Source organism: Panthera uncia, chromosome D1 (assembly GCF_023721935.1).
Source record: "Panthera uncia isolate 11264 chromosome D1, Puncia_PCG_1.0, whole genome shotgun sequence".
In the NCBI taxonomy this organism is placed as follows: Eukaryota; Metazoa; Chordata; class Mammalia; order Carnivora; family Felidae; genus Panthera; species Panthera uncia.
Window position 1 is genome coordinate 54,576,189 of NC_064808.1, and position 21,149 is coordinate 54,597,337.

Sequence of the window (21,149 nt, forward strand, 5' to 3'; positions counted from 1 at the left end):
TAATAGCTCACTTAAACTCCACAAATCTACCAATTTTGGAAACGGAAGGAACTAGCATCACAAGGTATCTGCTATATGCCAACCACTGCACACATTACTTATAATCCTCACAACAACCCTCTGAGGCAGACTAGATATCCCTTATTGACAGGTGAGAATTTTAAGCTTAGAGAAATTAAATAACTTGCCCAAGGTCACAAAGCTACTAATGGAAAATTTGAACTTAAGGTTCTCTGACTTTAAATTGACTTTAAATTCTAAGCACTTTCAACCTTTGGTTTTTGCTTTTTTGTGCTACCTGTAGAACCTTATAAAATACACTTTTTGGAAAAAAGGAGTGTTAAGACATCACATTTAAGTGCTACCTGAGGCTTTTACAAAGTTCTGACGATACAAGGTAGTCATGGGACAATGCATATGAACCAAGACTTCATCATACAATTCACTTTCAAAATTCTCCTCTAATCCTCTCAACAAATTTGTGTGATATGATCCTTCCCAACTTTACATGTGACAAAATTTTATATGTGAGGCTCAGAAAGATTTTATGATTTGCCCAAAGCAGCATGGAAACTAGAACTCAGAACTCTTGACTACAAGCTCATTGCTCATACAACTTACCACAATGCCAGACTTAAACACAGGCATCAAGAACTCAAAAATCTGCTGTGGCATTCTTTGCTTATTTATGAAGAACATCTGTTCATAATAACATGTGGAACACTGGGCATGGAGGAGGGAAGGACAGAGTATCAAAAGCCCTTTAGGGCCTCAAGTTACCTAAATCTAAACGTTCCTGTTAAAAGCTCATTCGGTGGGAAAGGACAACAAGATTTAAGGTGATATTAAAGCATTTTGGAACTCTGAACTCCTAAATGTACTCTGGACCACTAACTGAAAGCTGGGCTGATAATACTGACTTCCAGTGACTGAAGGCTGCTATGTGTCAGGCACCATGCTAGGCTCTTTCTACACACTATTCCTAACTTCTTCATGGTCCTTTGGACAGGTGATAGAACTCCTATTTTACAGATGAGTAAACTAGACTGAGAGATGATATGACATCTCCAAAGATGACCAAATAGTACAGTGGCAGATGAGGGATCTGAACCCTGACTGGGTCTGACTTCAAGACCATGTTTAAACTGTAGTAACAGAAAGCAGATCAACGGGTGCTTGGATGGGGGATCAGGGAAAGCAAGAGGAAGGGATTACACAAGGGTGCCAGGAAACTTTTGGGAGGTGATGGATATATTCACTATCTGAATTATGATGATGGTTTCACAGGTATATATATGTCAAAACTTAGCAGAATGTATTAAATTTCTGTCATTCACTGTCAATTTTACCTCAATAAAGGTGTTTAGGAAGGAAAAAATACACTGTTCTTTTTACTAACCACTGATCAAGTTTTACTAACCAGAGTATCTACCCTTAAATTGTGTCTGATCTCAGGGAAGTCAGGCCAAGGAATTCTTTCCCTAACCAATTTAATTTGGAGTTTATATAAACTATTAGTAAAACATCACTGAAAAACAGTTTTAAGAGTAACAGGTTTTTTCCAAACACTCTACAACACTCCATAATACATTTCTATATAAATAAAATATTAATTACAAAACATAGCCTGATAAAAGGATAAAGAGTGAAGGCTTTGGCATTACCCAACCTGGACTAACTCCCATCTCTGGTTCTTACAAGTGAATCTAGTCAGGTTGCTAAATCTCCACCCAGTTCCTCACTTACAAAATGAAAGTAATAATAACAATACTATAATTTATTGAAATTGTTAATTATATGCCAAACACCAAACTTAGCACTTTATCTAATTATCTCATTTAATCCTAAAACCTATATACTGTAAATACCACTATATTTCCATCTCAAAGATTGATGAAACAAGTTATAGAAAGATTAAGTAACTCTGAAGGTCACAAAGCCAGTAAGTGCCAGAGCTGGGATTTAAACCTTAAAAATTACTTGCGGCAATAAACTTGAAGAAGGAATAAAATACTATTAGTGTTAGCATACTTTAAATGATAGGAAGCCCCCTCTATTCTTTAAAGGTTTTCTAAAAAAGTATTATATTAAAAGGAAAACTTTTTTAATGTTTATTTATTTTTGAAAGAGAGAGAGAGCACACAGAGGAGGGGCAGAAAGAAAGGGAGAGAGAGAATCTCAAGCAGGACCCATGCTGATAGTGCAGACAGAGCTCGATGTAGGGCTCAATCCCGGGAACCATAAGATCATGACCTGAGGAGAAACCAAGAATCAGGCACTCAACTGACTGAGCCACCCAGGAGCCCCAAAAAGAAATTTAAAAACATATTCTACAAATTAAACTTTTAACTGATTAAGGCTAGTGTTTACTTTATTCAATTTATCCCTAATTCTCAGTCTGCAAGTAACTACTATTTTTCTCTGCTTTACTGATGAGGAAAATGCAATTCTTAAATTTAAATAAACTCCAAAGGTAACACAGACATAAGTCTTCTGACAAGAAATAGAACTCTTTTCACTTTGGCTTGTTGCCATCCATGCCACTCAGAACCACATTCAATATTTTTTCAGACACCACACCGTAAACATCTTAAGAGCATCTTCCATAATATCACAGAACCCCAGTTTCATGGACTAGACTTAAAACTCTTTGCCCTAATTCATGATGCCAACAGTGTTAGTACTTCAAAAATGACACACTAATATATGCAGTCTTTTTCTTACTTATTTCTGGACTAGGTAAGAAAACTGATGCTCCAATCTGCCAAAATACTATTATCATTGAATGAAAAACAAAAACCAGGATATAATATTTGTATAGAACATTTATGAAGTTCTTTCACATGTATTAAATCCTTGCAACTTTCAAAAGTAGATATGGATGTGATTATTCTCATTTTACAGGGGAAAAAACTGAAATTCAGAGTACTTAAACAACTTTCTCCAAATCAGAGAGCTAGTAAGTGGCTAAGCTGGAGTTCAAACCTAGGTCTTCTGACTCTACATCCAGAATCTTCCACACACCAGACCCAGTCTTCTTTCAGAAATAAGCTCATGTGTTTACTCCTCCAAGAACTCTTCCCTGAAAAAGGTATTAACACCCCCCCCTCTCTGCTTGTTATTTTACAGCATCTATGAGACACTGAATGTAATGTATTTGTTTATACCTGCTTCCTTGCACCCGGGAGCTCCTTGGAGACAGAGACCACATCCTACTCATCTCTGTGTATCATCAGAACCAACCTAGCACAGAGCATGACATCCATGTTAACTAAATGAACACATGCATAAATGATTATTTTTATGTGCTACTAAGACTCTAGCAAAACCTTTTTTGGAAGCCGTAATTTAAATCACCTGTCAGGGACCACTAAGTGCTTAACAGGGTAGACAAAAAACCCCACATTTCCTAAAGTCTCTACCACCAAAACTAATAAGTCAAATCCAATATTTAGGGTCAAAAAAATCAAATGCACAAGTTGAGTACTGATCAAATTTAGTTTTATAGCATTCATTCTATGTTATCTGAAAGTTAAAATTGACCAAAAACTTAATAAAAGAAGGGGGCACCTGGGTGGCTTAGTCGGTTAAGTGTCAACTCTTGATCATGATCAAGCATCACGATCTCATGACTTCCCCCTTCCCAACTCATGAGTGCTCACTCACACACTCTCTCTCTCTCTCTCTCTCAAAATAAACTTTTTTAAAAAGTTAAAAAAAGAAACTTGGAAGTAGAGAATAGAACCAACAGTTAGAAAAGCAAACAAAAGGTCCAAACTTCTTCATTTACCAATATAACCTTCATTCATTCCAAGTGAGATTCTAAGATCTGTCACAAATCAAGTTCTGAGTATTTACAGGTCTACTGCATATACAGCTCCACTACCCCAACTATGAGCAAAAATAGATGAAAGCTGCATCAGAGTGGACTGAAGTGTAGCAGAGGTAACATGGGGGAGGGGGGCGGAGGACAACAGAAAACAACAGAAAAGCCATTCCACAAAAACTCAGTCTAGAACAATATGGAGTAACAATACGGCTGGTTGGGAAAGTACAGCTGCTAACAGATTAGCCTGACACTAGGGATTCGATCAACAAGACCTTACTGATGCCCTTTTCCTCAAGGGCCAAAAATAGGCCCTTGGGAAAAAGGGTGATCAGATACAATCCCTGCTCCCTGCAAGTGGAGGAAATCAATAAACAATAAACAGATCATTACAATCAGGGCACCCCAGAGATGGGGCACCCAATCCCAATCTGAGAAAAGCCAAGGAAAGTTTTCCAGAAAAGGTTAACTCCTAAGCTGAGTCTCAAAGGCCAAGTAGGAGTTACACCAATTAAGATGTCCAGGCCCAGAGAGAAGGATGTGCAAAGACATTGAAACAAGAGGCATGGAGCATCTGGAGAAATGCAAACACAGTACAATGTATACTTTATTAGTACTAGAGATGAAATATATAAGGTGGGAGGAGAGGCAAACAATGAGTGGTTCAGTTGGTTAAGCATCCGACTTCGGCTCAGGTCACGATCTCAGTTTGTGGGTTTGAGCCCTGCGTTGGCTTTTGTGGTGACGGCTCAGGGCCTGGAGCCTGCTTCGGATTCTATGTGTCCCTCTCTCTGCCCCTCCCCTACTCGCGCTCTCTCTCTCAAAAATAAACATTAAAAAAAAGTTTTTAATCCCATACTTCATTCTAGAAAGATATGAATAATGGCTAGCATTTCTTAATATATGCTAAACACTGTGTTAAGTTCTTCATATGAATTATTTCATTCAATCCTCACAACTATCCAGGAATTATGTACTATTATTACTGCCCTTCCCCTTTTAAAGATTAAAAAAAATGAGGCACAGAAAAGTGAAGTAACTTGTCCAAGGTCTCATAGCTAATAAGGGGGAAAACAAGGGCAAAAAAGATGTATTACCTTATTTCTGAAGAGATCATTAACAATGTAACAAAAATTCATCCCATTAGATCTCTTTAATTCCTAAATATCCAAATTACTTAAATAGTTTCATAGTTTATCACTAAGAAGGTTGACCGTTTCCCCCACAGCAAATGGTGATGAGAATCTAGTGTGCAAACTTTGTAGCACTAATCTACACAGTAGCCCAGAGGAGCTAGGTTATGTCCTACTCTGTAAAAACTGGTTCACTCATTTATCACAGATTCATTTATTAAACAAAAATGTACTAAGCTCCACTAGGTTCCAGGTATCAAGGATACACAAATAATCACTGAGACATTGCCCATGGAAGACAGAACAGCATGTAGGAAAGAGCTCTCATAGGCCATGGAGACAGAAAAGTCTGGGGCTAAATTCCACCCTAGTCATCTACCGGCTGGTGGGTCTGAGCAGACTCTACATCTCTCAGCCTAAGTTTTCTCTTGTATAAAATAACCGTGACCATCCTACAGGATAACTGTGAGTATAAATAAGATTAAAAAACATAAAGGACTAGCACAACGTAGACACACAATGAATGTTCATTCTCCTCCCTTCGGAACTGAGGCTCCAGGCAGTTTAAGTGTGCTGGCAGAAAGGTTAAATGATGCTCAGTACTACAACTTGTCTAACCCACCTCCTCCGTTCTCCACTGCCCAATCACAGTGAAAAACCAGTCATTATGCAACAAAACTACTTGGCAGTGGCTTCAACTACATCTTTTTTCTTTTTCTACTGTAAATGCTCTAGAGGTTAAGGGCACGAGGACTAAATACCTAGAGAACCACTTTTATACACAGTTATGCACAGTTCTCTAAAGGCTATTTCATACCTTTCCTTCACCACAAGGTGGTGAATAATAAGCACCAACCCCAGGGATTTTCTTTTTTTTTTTTTTAACGTTTATTTATTTTTGAGACAGAGAGAGACAGAGCATGAACGGGGGAAGGTCAGAGAGAGAGAGGGAGACACAGAATCTGAAACAGGCTCCAGGCTCTGAGCTGTCAGCACAGAGCCCAACGCGGGGCTTGAACTCACGAACCGCGAGATCATGACCTGAGCCAAAGTCGGCCGCTCAACCAACTGAGCCACCCAGGCCCCCCCCCCCCCCAGGGATTTTCTAACATCCTGACAAACCTGTGAAACTGTTCAACTCTAAAGTATTTTGGTTCTACTAAACCAAGTAAAAACCAACTGCATTCATGCTGGCTTTTTTTTTTTTTTAAGTTTTACATTATTTAAGTAATCTCTACACACCTCACGTGGGGCTTGAACTCAGGACCCCAAGATCAAGAATCATACATTCTTCCAACTAAGCCAGCGAGTTGCCCTAGTGCTGGCTTTCAAAACAGTATTGTTAGTAAAGGTTTAATAAAACCACCTATTCTTCTGATGAGAAATAAGTAAAGCCTGGAAACACAATCATCATCCAAATAAATAAAAATATACCATCCTGTATTGAGTGAAGGCAGTGACACCAGACTGTAATAGTATCTTTCCATTCTTCATAACTATGCCAAAAAAGAGAACTAATTTCAGTTTCACTAAAGAATGCTCTTGATAAAGCCACAAAAATGATTAACTTTATTAATCTCAATCATTAACTGCACATCTTTTTAATATTCTGTGATGAAATTGGAAGTATACATAAAGTACTTCTCCTGCATACCAAAGTACAAGAATTGTCTCAAAGAAAAACATTCAAGCATTCGTGCAATTAAGTTTCAAGCTGAACTAGCAGCTTTTTTCATGAAACACCGTTTTTACTTGAAAGAACAACTGGCAGATGAACTATGATTATTCAGACTTGGATGTTCAGCATTTTTTCAAAAATGAATGATGTGAGACTCACTTCATGGAAAACAACTGTCACTATTTGTTGCCATTGCTAAAATTTGAGCTTACAAGCAAAAATTAGAAAAGAATTGACTGATAAGATTGGTGGTAACATTAACTAATGTGATTTTTTGACATTACATAATAGAATACAACATTTAGAAGATCTATGTAACTCAGTAAACCAATATTTTGCAAATGACCAATATATGATGCTACAAAATCATGCCTGGGTAGAAGATCCATTCAAAGTACAAAACAGACCAACAGATTTTAAGGTAACACAATACAAAAAGCTCACTGATATAGTTTCATTTTCTATAATGTAATGGACCTTTAAGAAACTAAGAGTCGTCGGGGCACCTGGGTGGCTCAGTTGGTTAAGTGCCCAACTCCTGATTTCATCTCAGGTCATGATTTTACAGTTCGTGAGATCCAGCCCCGCGTCAGGCTCCATACTGACAGCACAGCACAGAACCTGTTTGATATTCTCTCTCTCACCTCTCTCTCTGCCCTTCCCCTGCTGGCACATGACTCCCTCTCTCTCAAAATAAACAAATAAACTTTAAAAAATGAAACTAAGAGTTGTCAGGCACTTGGTTGGCTCAGTCAATAGAGCATGAGACTCTTGGTCTTGGGGTCATGAATTCAAGCCCCACATTAGGCGTAGAGGTTACTTTAAAAAAAATTTTTTTTTTAATTTTTTTTTTTTTAACGTTTATTTATTTTTGAGACAGAGAGAGACAGAGCATGAATGGGGGAGGGTCAGAGAGAGGGAGACACAGAATTGAAACAGGCTCCGGGCTCTGAGCTGTCAGCACAGGGGCCCAATGCGGGGCTCGAACTCACGGACAGCGAGATCGTGACCTGAGCTGAAGTCAGCGCTCAACCGACTGAGCCACCCAGGCGCCCCTAAAAAAAATTTTTTTAAAGAAAAAGAAACTAACAGTTGTCAAGTTTTGGTGTTGATATTCAAAAAAGAATATCCACAATTATCTAAAAAGGCAATTAAAACATTCCTTCCTTTCCTAGCCACATATCTATGTGGGACTGGATTTTTTTTTTAAGGTTATTTATTTTGAGAGAGAGAACACACATGCACACACGCATGCAGAAACAGGAGAAGGTCAGAGAGGAGAAAAAGAATCCCAAGCAGGCTCCATGCCATCAGCCCAGAGCCAGATATGGGGCTCAAACTCACTAACTGTGAGATCATAACCCGAGCCAAGATGAAGAGTCCAACGCTTAACCAACTGAGCCACCCAGGCACCCCAGATCAGGTTTTTAATACAAGCTGCTTTTATTAGCTAGGTAACCAAATGCAAGCTACTTAATCCCTACAAACCTCAGTTGCTTTAGTTTCCTCTTCTGTAAAATAGGCACAATACCCTACACAAGGTAAATGTGATCATTAAATTATATAAGGGAGAAAAAATACCCAGCATATTACCTGATATGCAACTTATTAGGTCCCTTTTGTCTTTCCATCCTCATCCCCTACTAGTTCTCAGACCTGAGACAAATTACCTCTTGAGTCTTGATTTCTTCATCCTTAAAATAATGCAATATGACACACCTATGCACTATAGGTCAAATAAAATAGTATAATTCTGTTTACAGAAGTATAGTGTAACAATACTTATAGAGATTTTTGCTATAAATTCAAAATAAAACAAGGATGACACATTAGAAAACTGGGATATGTTAAAAAATTCTAAAACAAAGGCTAGAAAATATGAGCATCAGCAGAAACTGTCAACCTTGAAGGACATGATCACAAGGCAAATCAAGATCATAATCTTCAGTCAGCCAAGAATTGAAGTTTACTGTAAAAAATATATCAGCCACAGTTCTTTCAAAATGTGCATATCTAAGAAAAAGCACAATCTATACCATTATAAAAACAGGCATATTCTAAAAGGACGCAGATAACTGCTTAAATGGAGGGAGGAGAGGGAGTTGTATTGGAGCTTTACAAACCAAAGCATTCTTACAGCATCTTCATATAGAGATCAATGGTCCATTTATTAAAACATTAAACTCTTAGATAAACAGAGTAACAGTTTGACAAAAAATTCTGTATAATTGTTCTCTACACTAAAGATATGCATAATTGCCCACGACACCAAATTTTATAATAAATAAAATAAGAAATATGAACTTGCTTTAGTCTCTTTTATCTTCAATATTCTACAACCTAAAGTTTTATTTGTGATAGTCTATGGGTTAAGAATGAAACGAAGATGGGGCACTTGGGTGTCTCCGCTGGTTGAGCATCTGACTTCGGCTCAGGTCCTGAACTCATGGTTTGTGAGTTCGAGCCCCACACTGGGCTTGATGCTGTCAGCACAGAGCCTGCTTCGGATCCTCTGTCCCCCTCTCTCTGCCCCTACCCCACTTGTACTCTCTCAAAAGTAAACATTTTTTTTAAATTGAATGAAACATAAGAGGAGAAAAGAGGAGGGGCTTCAGGAAGATGAGGAGGGAAAGGAAGAACAGGAGGAAAAGGAAAAGAAGAAATTATAGAGACTGCATGTGACCCGCAAACCTAAAATACTTTTTACTGAAATCATTTGCCAACTCCTGAATATAACCTCTTGCTGCTTCTACTTCTGAATCTTAAGCTATACACCAACATCATCACCAAAGCCTTTATCAATCCAATAAAATTCTAAATTCCATTCTAAAAAAATTTTAAAAACAACATAGTATCTTACTCCTTATTAGAATCTCATACTCCTGGCTTGTCCTCTATCCTTACTAGATTCAGTTCAAAAACTAATCACTCACTACTTGTACCCTCCAAAAACTAAAACTATAAAGATGACTAGGATACAGTCCCTGCCACCAAAAAACTTACAGGAGCAGACAAAAACAGTCAATTTACCTAAAACAGAGTATTATGACATAAGCATGTATTGGATGACCCTGGGAACAAATTGGGGGCACTTACAGCAACCTTTAAGGTTTTGAAAGGTTTCTTAGGGGAGATGGACCCAACCCAGAGGGATGAATAAAAGGAAAAACGGCATCAACAAAGGTGTGAAATTGCAAGATATCTGTAAGAACTACATGCTACTCAGTATTCCCAGTCATAGGAAGAGTTACAAGCAGAAGTACATAGGCACAGGTCACAGAAGGCCTAACAGTTATGGTAAGGAGCTTAGACTTTAGAGCCAATAAAGGGATTTAAGCAAGAGAACAATGTGGACACATACACCTACTGGATAGATGTCGTAGCTGCTGAGTAAGACAGGTTTACTAGATGGGTGATACAGAAACCAGTTGTCCAGGTGAGATCAGGGTCTGAACTAAGGCGGTAATAGTAGGAATGGGGAGATGAATTCCAGAAATATTTAGAAACATTTAATTGGGGCTATGAAGGATAAGGGAGAAGAAATGACTAAGGGCACAAGAATATGCAATGGGAAAAAGACGGTCTCTTCAACAAATGGTATTAGGAAAACCAGACAGCTACATGCTAAAGAATGAAACTGAGGGGCGCCTGGGTGGCGCAGTCGGTTGAGCGTCCGACTTCAGCCAGGTCACGATCTCACGGTCCGTGAGTTCGAGCCCCGCGTCAGGCTCTGGGCTGATGGCTCGGAGCCTGGAGCCTGTTTCCGATTCTGTGTCTCCCTCTCTCTCTGCCCCTCCCCCGTTCATGCTCTGTCTCTCTCTGTCCCAAAAATAAATGAAAAACGTTGAAAAAAAAAAAAAAAAAAAGAATGAAACTGAACCACTTTCTTACACCATACACAAAAATAAACTTAAAATGGATTAAAGATTTAAATGTAAGACCTGAAACCATAAAAGTCCTAGAAGACAGGATAGGTAGAACTTTCTCTGACATCAGCCATAGCAACATTTTTCTAGATATGTCTCCTGAGGCAAGGGAAATAAAAGCAAAAATAAACTATTAGCACTACATCAAAACAAAAAGCTTCTGCACAGCAGAGGAAACAAAACTAAAAGACAACCTACTGAATGGGGTATTTCCAAAGACCTAATCAATAAAGGGTCAGTATACAAAATGTATAAAGAACTTACACAATGCAAGACCAAAAAAACCCCAAGTAATCCAATTAAAAAAACAGAACATTCTGCAAAGAAGACACAGAGATGGCCAACAGACACCTGAAAAGATGCTCGACATCACTGATCATCAGGGAAATGCAGATCATAACCACAATTAGATATCACCTCACATCTATCAGAATGGCTAAATCAAAAACACAAGAAACAAGTGTTGGTAAGGATGTGGAGTAAAAGGTGGGAATGCAAACTGGTGCACCTCTGTGAAAAACAGTATGGAGGGTCTTCAAAAAATTAAAAACCGAATTACCATATGATCCAGTAATTCCACTACTGAGTATTTACCCAACGAATACAGAAACACTAACCCAAAAGGATACACACACCACTATGTTTATTGCAGCATTATGTAAAATAGCCAAATTATCAAGTGTCCACTGATAGATGAATGGATAAAGAAGATGTGGTATATATACACGATAGAATATTAGCCATAAAAAAAGAATAAAATCTTGCCATATGCAACACGGACAGATCTAGAGGGTATAAATGCTAAGTGAAATAAGTCAGAGAAAGACAAATACCATATGATTTCACTCATATGTGGAATTCAAGAAACGAAACAAAGAAAAACAAAAGAGACAAACCAAAAACAGACTATTAGCTATAGAGAACAAACCGATAATTACCAGAGGGGAGGTCAGAGGCAGGATGGGTAAAACTGGTGAAGAGGATTAAGAGTACATTTATCATGGGGCACCTGGCTGGCTCAGTCGGTTGAGCATCCAACTTCAGCTCAGGTCATGATCTCACAGTTTCATAAGTTCAAGCCCCGCGTCGGGCTCTGTGCTGACAGCTCAGAGCCCAGAGCCTGCTTCAGATTCTGTCTCCCTCTCTCTCTTCCCTTCCCCTGCTCACGCTCTCTCTCTCTCAAAAATAAACATTAAAAATTAAAAAAAAAAAAACAGTGCTCAGTCATGAGCACGGAATAACATACAGAATAGTTTGAATCACTAAACTGTACACCTGAAACTAAGGTAACGCTGTATATTAACTATACTGGAATTAAAATTTAAAAAAAAACAAAAAAAGAAAGAAAAAAAGAAGGGCACCTGGGTGGCTCAGTCAATTAAGTGTTCAACTCTTGGTTTCGGCTCAAGCCATGATCTCACGGCTTCATGGGTTCGAGCCCCACATGGGGTTCTGTGCTGGCAGCAGGGAGCCTGCCTGGGATTCTCTCTCTCTCTCTCATTCTCTCTCTCTCTCTCTCTCTCTCTCTCTCTCTGCCCCTCCCCCACTCGCACTGTCTCTGTCTCTCTCAAAATAAATAAATAAACTTTTATAAACAAATAAATAAAATTTTTAAAAAGAGAAAAGACTAACGGCACATATTCATTAGCCAGTATGACTGGATATATGGTAGTACATTTGTTACAAGACTACAAGAAGAGATGATTTTAACTTTTTGTGTGGAAGGGGACACAGAATGGAAGAGGTTAGAAGTATATGGGGAAAATGGGTTCTGTTTTGGACCTTATGAATGTGAGGAAAATCTAAATGTAGAAAATCTGTATGTAGATGGCCAGTAGCTAGTCAGATTTACAAGTCTGGAACTCACAAGAGAGCTTCATGCTGGAGATATTTCAGAGTCATCAGCATATAGGTAACAGTTTAAGCCAATAGAGTGGGCAAGACTACTTCAGGAAAGAATCTTAGTTCAGTAACTCAAGGAGCCAACCCTAAGGAATACCAACAGTTACTGAGAAAGCAGAAACAATAAAGATTTCATCTTAAATATCAGCTGATTTCCATAGCTTCAAAAATCTCTTCCAGCTGAACAACTGGGAAGAACAAAAAAACCGCAAAACGTGTTCATTAATACACCTTATCTAACGGACAAAGTAAAAATTAAGAAATTCAGTAGAAGAGGACTTTCCAGGTAAGAGGCATAGCATATCAAAAAAACAGGAGCAAGACAGTACAGTATGTTTGGGGATTTGTTCATTTGGTCTTACAGTAGGTATACATGCTAGAAAGGCCTTAAAAAGAGGTATGAAACTAAGGCCTACAAGAACACTGGGAGGGAACAATCAAGGAAGACTGTGCTTTTGACATCATGAACCAATTTTAAGCTTTCCTTCCACAACACATCCACATCTCCTTTAGGTCTCAGCTCAAGCATTAATTCCTCCAAACATCTGTCTCTTGCCAGTTCCCCTAGGCAGATCAGGCCACACCAACCTCCATCCTCCCCATGCCCCTTGTTCATGCCCCACTGTGGCATTTATCCTACCATGCTATGGCAATGTGTGGCATGTCTGTCTCCCAAATGTATCGACTCTAAACTCCTTAAGAGCAGGGAATTTTAATTTTTGTAGCCCATACTTACAGCACCCCCCTCACTGCCATCTAATAATCACTCAATATGTATTTTGGTGGTTTTTTTAAGTTTATTTATTTTATTTTGGGAGAGAGAGAGAGAGAGAGAAAGAGAAAGGGGGGGGGGGACCCCAAGCAGGCTCCATGTTTATCAGCCCAGGGCCAAATGCCAGGCTCCATCCCATGAACCATGAGATCATGACCTAAGCCGAAACCAAGAGTCAGACACTGAGCCACCCAAGTGGCCCTGTATTTGTTGAACAAATGTCTTAAACCTATCTGAAGCAGACAGGACTACTAGCTCTTTGGCCTTGGAATGTGTTGCAGTTGTGGATTTATGTTTTTTGTTTTGCTTTACTTATGATAATATTACATAAATTTCTATTCCAAATGTAAAATGAGTGTGAGGAGATACAGCTCAGAAAAATACTGAACAAAAGAACAGCATACAGGAAAAATTTGCTCTAAACAATTCATAAGTAAAAGAAAAATAATAGTCATGGCTGTCATATTAAGCACCAATTATATATGTGCCAGTGAGTGTTCCAGGTTCTTTGTCCTTTTTATCTCATTTAACCCATACAACAAATCAACAATGGAGTATTATCACCCTTTACATATGTGCACATCATTTATCTCACTTCTCTGTCTTGGTTATAAGTTACAGGTGGAAAACTGAGTTTTGTCAGAATAATGAAAAGCAAACACTGTATACTGCATTCTCCACTTCAATATAGCCTCGTTTCATTTTGAGCTAGCCAGCACAGTTACTGTGGGACCAAGTCTCATAAATTCACTAGGAGAAAGTCCTCTAGCACATTCTCTGTCCCACTATATCCAACAATCTTCAAGTTTCAAGGGAGAAATTGTGAACTGTCCATATAACCCTCCTCCAAGAGCAACTCTTCAGAAAAGCAATAAATCAAATATGACAAGCTTTTTACCTCTGTGTGGGGATTTCAATTTTGTAAACTAGGATGGTAAAAACCCTAACATTTATATAATACTTTCCAGTTTAAAAAGTATTTCCACATTTATTATCTCATTTGAGACCCATTTTACAGACAAGCAAACTGAAGCTCCAACAGATTTTAATGAATCTGGATTTCACATCTCTTAGACAAAAAAATTCTTGATGTCTAGGTTGTTAAATTCTGATATGTATAACTGAGGACTTCCTATCCATGGTACTCTCTGTACATCAGAGGACAGACCCTCCTGTACAACCAGGAAAGGATCAATGTACTAGGCAGACTACCTGCAAAAAGACACACACAAATTCTGATGAAAAGAATGAAGTGACCTATCAAAACAGGAAATGAAGTTCTACGTTGGTATAACAAAGAATTAGTATCTAATAAATACAGAGCTAGCAATGAGGAAAAAGCTCTAAGAAAGTGCTGTTCCAAAGCTCACAAAGGCTGCTATTACCCCCTCCCATTCCTATTTCCAAGTACGATTGATCCACATCTGGATAATCTCATCAGCCATAAACGCAAGCTGGCTTCTTGCTATCTAGACTACCCTGTGTGTGTGTACACATGCTCATCTACTGAGGTATACATATAATTTTACTTACATATACATATAAGTAAAAAATATAGCCATATAATGGGATTATAGACAATAATTTTGCTTCCTTTTCCTTTTTGTAATTTCCAATTTCTACCACATGCATGTTATTTTAATGGTAGAAAAAAAATAAGAATGATAAGAATATGGCCAGAGAATACTTACACTATGATTCTATTTACATAAAATTGCAACAGTAAAAAAATAAATTGTTTAAAGATATGCACTTGTTTGGTAAAACTATAAAGACAAGAAAGCGATCCACACAAAATTCAGGAAAGCAGTTACTTATGAGGAATAGAGAAGGAGAGAGATTCAATCAGGCAGGGAATAACAAAAGGCTTTAAAGGTACTAAAAATTTCCTTTTTAAGCTAAGTAGGAAAAAGATAGGTCTTCAATTTGTTACCATACTTTAAAATAAAGATGTATATTATATGCACCTTTATACATACGATTTATTCTGCAATGTAAAAAGAAGATACAAACAGGGTTGGAAAATCAGAATTTGGGGGCTGTAACCCAGGCTCTTCCATTTACTGTGACCTTAAACAATTCATTTAAACCCTCAGAGCAGTTTTTCTTCTTATTTTATAGACGAGGAAGCTACAGCTAACATATGTTTAGCACTTTACTGATTAAAGTTCCTAGACTACAGTACAAACATGTAAATAGATAAACTGTGAGATGATAATACAAAGTAATGCCTCTTTATTAAATTATAGAACATCGTTATACCAAGAACTCAATGGTAGGACACACAAGGCTATTTACATTCTAATATCTTCTTGTCTCATAATAATGGCAACAATTAATGTTTTTTAATATGTACTATGTAATCAACCCACTATGTTAAATACTTTCCAGGGATTATTTTGTTTAATCCTCAAAACAACCCTATGAAATTAAAATTAGTTCTCTCATGCCCACTTTACAGATAAGACTATTGTGCCTAAGGTCACAGAGCTAGCAGTATATGGTGGACTCAATTCAGAAGCCACACCTTTCACCACACCAAGTTATGCCTCACTTTTCTCAATTTAAGATTATTTATTTATTTATTTAGAGAGAGCACAAACGGGAGGGGCAGAAGGGGAGACAGAGAATCCCAAGCAAACTCCGTGCTGTCAACGCAGTGCCCAACATGGGGCTCAATCCCACAAACCAGGAGATTATGACCTGAGTAGAAACCAGGAGTTGGGCATTAACTGACTGAGACACCTAGGCTCCCCTCTCACTATATTTAATTCATCTATCTCTCCCAACAATGAAAGACTCCTTCACAACTGTTTTTTGTTCATTTTTATTTCCCTGACACTTAGCAGGCAATAAGTAAATAAACATTGAACAAATAGTTCATATACATACAGTGTTTTCAATGCATAACGTTATTTCAGGACATGAACTGATTTGTTTCCCTTGATGGCCTTGCCAAACATAAAAGTGTTTGTTTGTTTTTACTATTTTAACCATTTTTAAGTGTGCAATTCAGGAGAAGTACATTCACAATGTTGTGCAACCATTACCACTAAGTATGAAAGGTTTTTAATGACTTTGCTGAAATCAATCACTCAGCTATCAATAGGTAGAATGGGATTTGAACCCAGGACTCTCCACCCCTAAATTCACAGGCTATTCATTCTACCGAGGGGCCTATCAATACTTCCATCTGCTCCCTCCTTCTTACCAGAATATCAGAAGAATTAAACACACACTTTATATACATTTCTACTGCACAGGTGCCCACAGCTGTGACGGGGGAAAAATCCACCAAGACGCTTCTCCCAGGTGATTACTCTTCATTTTGAGCTTTCAAAAGCTAGAGCTTTAACATAAATATCTCACCTCTAGCTCAAGCTTGCAGATCCGCAAAAGCAATGTCTGCACCCCAAAGTTATGAGAAGAAATGCTTGCATTAGATTACACTCTCACTGAATTACAGGTAACTGCTCAAACCTGGTTTTTATTGTAATACAGCTTCCTTATAACAAAACACTTTCAATCCCAAGGATAAGTCAAATCTTCCATCATTCTACCTATTTTGGAACAACAAAAAAAAAGGATTCTAAGTATTGGGCATTTTTACATGCTCAACTGTGAAAGCCAAGGAAAATGGATTGTTTACGAGCTGAAGTCTGAAGCTTGAACAAGCAAACAAAAAATCATTTTGATCCTGTTGATGCCAATTTTATCCTCTTTACATCCCTCCTCATGTTTTCTCAGTCTGAGCTCTAATCAACAGCTACTTCATGTTTAACATATCATAGTTAATGCAATTAAGTGCAAAAAATTGTTTCCCTAAAACTGTTTCCCCCCAATCACACCCCTCTCTACCTTCCAGGATCACTATTCTGCCATAAGAATGAACATATCATGAAGCTTTAAATAAAATTGCTGATGAATAGATGGAGACACTGTTTCTGCAGTTAATGCAATGTTCCTATATCAACACCAACTCCTAAAAAAAACACAAAAATGATTCTATATGCTTTACTTAGCCACATCAGACAGAATTCTGACCATCTGAATTCCTTTAGGAGAAAATTCAATCTATAGAAATATAGTCCAATTATTTCAAATCTTATCAAGTAATGTCAAAAGAGAATCAAATGAAAAACTCCATCAATACCAAACCATTTCACCAATGAATATTTATGACATTTCTGTATTTCCTGTCTTCTCTCTGTTTACATAAAGCAGTGGTGCCAAGATTCATCTCAGGATTATTAGCCTGCAATACAATGATGGGCCTAATTGCCTTGCAAACCAGGACACCAATAAATGGAGTCTTCAGACAATCAATTTTAAGAGGAGAGAGAAAAAAAAAAAAAGGCCTAAGCTCTTTCTACATACATGCACTTTGCCTAAGAAATAAATTCAGCCTCATATTTTTCAGTCTCATTTATGGGTTCTCAAGCAAGAAATGCTCCCTTAAATATCTCAACTCATCAAATCTATTTAATTCCAAATTCCAGGACTAATTTTCAAATGCACCAAGGGGAGGGTGGGAAGAAGCAGGCAGAGACATCATATAGAAAGATATCTATCACATTTCAGATTTATCTTCTCCATCTTTAGTTTGCGAGGTTTTTTCCTCAAAGTTTCTTTTTATGATAAATGAATAGAAAACACCCTCCCATCGCCCCCCCCCCCCTTAATTCTACTTTAACTGAAGCCCCTCTTAACTTCACCTTTCGGGTTGATTTACTTCCAAATATGATACTAATACAAATGAAACAAAAAGATCGAACTAACAGCTTAAGACATCCTCTAGGAAAGAAAGTCTTTAATGTACCTTCTCTGTCCCCTGCAAAGTCCCCTCTGATTACTGTCCCTCCCCTAACCACAGCCTCCAAAGCTGTCCATTTAAGTACAACCCCTTACCCTCTTGTGTCTCTTGGAGGACGTAAGAATCTTTCCTCTCTAGAATCATCCAACCCACTTCTTCCCAGCCCTGCTCACCGCCCCACTCCATCCTCCCTGCCCCATCCGCACCTGCAACTCCAGGTTTCCCACTCCTTAAATAGCTTCTTTGCCACCTCACCATCAGCAACCACCCCTCCAGTCCTACCAGTTCATCTCAGACACTCCTTTTCCAAAACTCCCTCCACCACCTTGGAAAGGGGCATTTTCTTCAAGATACCATCCCCCAACCTTGTGCACCACCTGCCACTATTCTTTCACTGTGTCTAGCCCAGCAGCATCTTCTGAGCCCTCTGACTCAACCCCGCACCCAGGGAGCCACCATGCCTTTTCCAGTGGCTCTAAAATCACCCTAAATCCCATCCCCTGTGTCCCCCTCCAATTTCAATCTCTGCCTGCCCATTTTGGGCCTAACTTCTAATTTACCCCCCTCCTGCCAGCTCACCATCATACTCCTCTCATTGAAAGTCCCACCCCCACCAAGCTCCTATTCCAACCTCCATAAGCACTCCCCAGAAAAACCCCCAATTCTACCTCCTCTGCTCTCCTAACCCACACTATTCCATAAGTCTCCACAAATTACACCACCCCCAGAGGGCAAACGCCCACTTCAAGCTCAGGTCTCAACCCATGCCAAGCCCCTTACTCCCAGCCCCTACCACCTACTTTAGTCTGCCTTAGGTCCATCCCAAATTCCACCCTCCTGAATTAACACCCCTCCCCCAGGGTCCTATCCAACCCTGCAATCCCACTGTCTATTGAAATCATCTCCCCACCTTGCACCCCGGCTGGATCCCAAGCTGTCAACTGCTCCAAGCCAACCCCAAATCCATCACCCTCATTCAGTCCCCTCCCCCATTAAAAGCCATCCCACTCCAGTCTCATCATCCATGTCGCCCAAAAACATCCCAAATTCCACCCCGACCTCCCAAGCTCACGCTCCTGTCCCATATCGGGTCAATCGCTATTAAAAGTCCCCTTCCCTTGTCGCCGCCCCCCCCCCAACCTGCTTGGGTCCCACCCTCACCCCACCCCCAGCCCGCGCCTGGACAAGTCTCCCCTGCCAACCCGCCGTTCCATCGCGATCTCAACCCCCTTCCCCCAACCCGCGCGGGGGCTCCGCAGCCCCCACTCTCGTTCTCCGTAAGTACCACCGGCCCAGGCTCCGAGAGAGCGGACCAGGAGAGGGGGGGAGGTCTCCTCACCGGCGAGCCGCTGCAGGCGAAAACGGCGGCGGAGGCGGCGATGCCCTTGTCTTCTCAGGAGGCTACAGCGACGACGCTCTCACTCCCTCCCCTGTGTCCAGTAAGGTGGCGGATGGCGCGCAGGGACCGAGAGCCTCCTCCTCAGATTCGGCTCTGAATCCTCTGCAGTAGCCGACGAAGAGCCCGACGGGTGGGGGGAGGGGACGCTCGGCTGCGGGCGAAGGAGGAGGAGGCGGAGGGAGGGGGCGGGGGACCGCTAAGAAGGGCGGGGAAGGAGGAGCCTGCGCGGCGCCGCGACACGTCCCACAGCCTCAGCGCGCCGGGACCACAATTCCCGGCATGCCCTGCTCCGGCCCGCGCCTGGCCTCCGCGGCCTATGCCTGCAGCCGCGCGCCCTATGCAGAGTGGCCGCGCCCGCCCTGGTTACGGACAATGGAGTAAAGTCAACCATCCCTTAGCGGCTTTTGTAAACTCAGAAACCATTTGTGAGGAAAGTTAGGTCTCCCCGAGCCCTCTTCTCAAAGTAGCGATGTTTGCAACGTCTCCAACCTCTTTACACACACATACACCCGCCGCCGCCCCCTGCTGGACTACACTTCCCAGCATGCTCCCACAGTCTCCCGCCCTCCTTCCGGACCCTTCTCAGAGGCGGTACTAGAGTTCCCAGGGGGTGGTGCCTGCGAAATGCTGGGAGATGCAGTTCTCGTTTCTTCCTCCATGTTAAGAAAAAGAAGTGAAAGAGAGGAAAAAAGGAAGGAATAACCCACTGAGGATAGGCCTAGATGGGCTAGATCACCTGTGAGTCTGTACTCTCATCGCCAGCCCCGTTGCCACTGTCACACCAGAGCTAATTCAGCAGCTCCCTCCTGGTCTCCCTGCAAATCAGAGGACGATTTGGCAACTTAAATGCAAATGTGAAAAGAGGTTGCTTTTCGACCGGGCTCCATTACTTTAATTTTTTTTTACCTTAAAAAGAGAATGAAACATTTTGAAAAAGATGAATGCACAAGGTGCATTGAGGTTTTTGATTATCGGGGTATTGTAAATCTCCATTTGTATATACAAACAATACAGTAGTAAGCAGCTATTTGAAATGATGATGTAGATCTATTTATTGACACGAAAAGCTATTCACCATTTATTCTGGAGGGAAACACATTGATTACAGAACAGCATCTTTAAATGGTCCAATTTACGTGAAGTTTGAGACGATAGTCTATAAAAGCATAGTGAGACTTAAGCAAAGAGGTTCCCCCAAATACTATCAGTGTTTATCTTGGAGGAAAGGGTGTCAGATTTCAAGTAATTCTTATTTTCTTATTGCCTGAACTGTTTAAAAAAGAGCATCTAATTTTTTAAGTTATAAGACTATTTTCAAAAAATTTCCAAAATCCAACAACAGTTCTTTGCTGCCTAAAAGCTTACCACGGCTTCCTGTTGCCCTCGGTGGTGCTCTGGGATGAGGCCTGTCTGGTTTTTCTGTGAGCTCAACAGTTCCACTATTAAAACAAATAATGGTGGTTATTTACAATTAATAAAAGACCATTAAATTAGTAGAATGTTTTCTATTCTCATTACCTATTCTCAAATTCGGTCTTTCCAAAGCCATTTCCTCCTTTTCTCCTCATTCTTGAAATTCAAACCAAAATCCCACCTTCCCTAGAATGAATTTTAGGCACATTAATTTTCTTTCTATCTGAATTCTTATAGCACTGGTTTTTAATCTCTGGGCCAGAGATCTCTGTGGAGATGGGGAGTGA

The 21,149-nt window shown here is 39.9% G+C and overlaps 1 protein-coding gene across 4 annotated transcripts in view; it reads right to left on the minus strand.

The window, feature by feature from the left end:
- Positions 1 to 21,149, minus strand: part of FAM168A (family with sequence similarity 168 member A) — a 199,052-nt gene that overhangs the window by 164,042 nt on the left and 13,861 nt on the right. The window contains exon 2 of one of the 4 annotated variants that reach the window (XM_049619500.1): positions 20,815 to 20,888. The gene's annotated coding sequence lies outside the window, so the exon portion shown is untranslated. Of the gene's footprint in view, positions 1 to 19,389; positions 19,693 to 20,814; positions 20,889 to 21,149 lie in introns of those variants that run through there. The other 3 variants (XM_049619491.1, XM_049619513.1, XM_049619505.1) reach the window with 3 other exon arrangements.